A 1,352-nucleotide genomic window follows, 5' to 3' on the forward strand; every position below is an offset into this window, starting at 1 on the left:
AAAAACATTATTTATCTCAGTTAAGGAAAAAATCAATAGGGACGGGCGACTAATGGAAGCTAAAAATGTGGTATCCGCGATAACATTTCTGGTATTTATCACGGTAAACGATAAAACACTGACAATAAATAGAACACCAACATTCAGCCTAATCTTCTGCATCGCTTCGCGCATCTTCCTGGCCAGTCCGTCCGTATTCCGGTTTGTGCTTGTTTACAGATGGTGCAACAAATTAGTCGTGTTAACTGTTCTTGGGGTTACGCATTGTTTGTTTGGCACAACCATTGCAGGTGTAAATTGCTGCTCCGGCACCCAGACCTTTTTAAAAACCAAAACCAGTTCCAGATAACGCGACGCTGGAGCCCCATTTTAGGAACCGACGCTCCTTGCTGCCAGCGGTATCCTGCTCTTGCCTTCCGCATTTGGTTTCAATATTCCACCACGTGTTGGGCACTGGCCGACGTGGTCGCTCCACTTTAACCATAAGCGTAATCATGGGAATTTATCGTTTTTATCGTGGGCATGACATATTCTTACCGTGGGGTAAATGTTTTTTGACGATATACTGTAAACGATAACATATCGCCCATCCCTACAGTTAACCATCCTTGTTAAATAGCTGGCTCTGATATCATTTGGTCAGTAAGTCTGCTAAATGTGGATTTTCTTCATCAAAACTAAATTCTACTGATGTGATGCACTCAATAAAAGACAATGTGTAATGTATAATCATCTAATAAACAGCTTAATGGCAGAAGTGTAAGAAGCAGAACTATCACTTTTGTCCACCTGTAGCAGTCATTCATAATGTGGACCGTACTTTACTTTGATGATCCACTCCAGAAACTGGACAATTTAGCTTCTTTTAATTTGAGGGATTGCTAATGCTTACAATACATTGTCCAATGGCATGAATTTACATCTGAGGTGGAGGACAGGAAAAATCATCAACAGCCCTCATCCAATGCATTATAAATATATAATAAAGTACATTCCCTATATTGAATTAAATGAATCTGTTTATTGTGCACCACTGACTCATGCCACAATCACAGTACCTATGGTTGTGATGACTGTTCCAGCGAAGAAGAAGGCACTTCCCAGATCCCAGTGGCTGGAGTTGTAGGAGGTGTCACCGACAGGATTCACTCCGGCGTTCACAGCCTCCACAGAATGCTGGGAGGAGAAGAACAGAGGCACATAAGAAAAGCTTGGTCTAACTCTGGTTGCTGAGGAGTCTGTCTTACCGTGCTTTGGATTCAGCATCTTGCTAGAATAACAAACTCTCTACTCTTCAGTGAGTGCTGTGCTCACTCCTAAATACAATCAAATGCTCTCTTTGCTGCTGATGT

Source organism: Morone saxatilis, unplaced genomic scaffold (assembly GCF_004916995.1).
Source record: "Morone saxatilis isolate NCDOM2014 unplaced genomic scaffold, NCSU_SB_2.0 Contig7, whole genome shotgun sequence".
NCBI classification, from domain to species: domain Eukaryota; kingdom Metazoa; phylum Chordata; class Actinopteri; family Moronidae; genus Morone; species Morone saxatilis.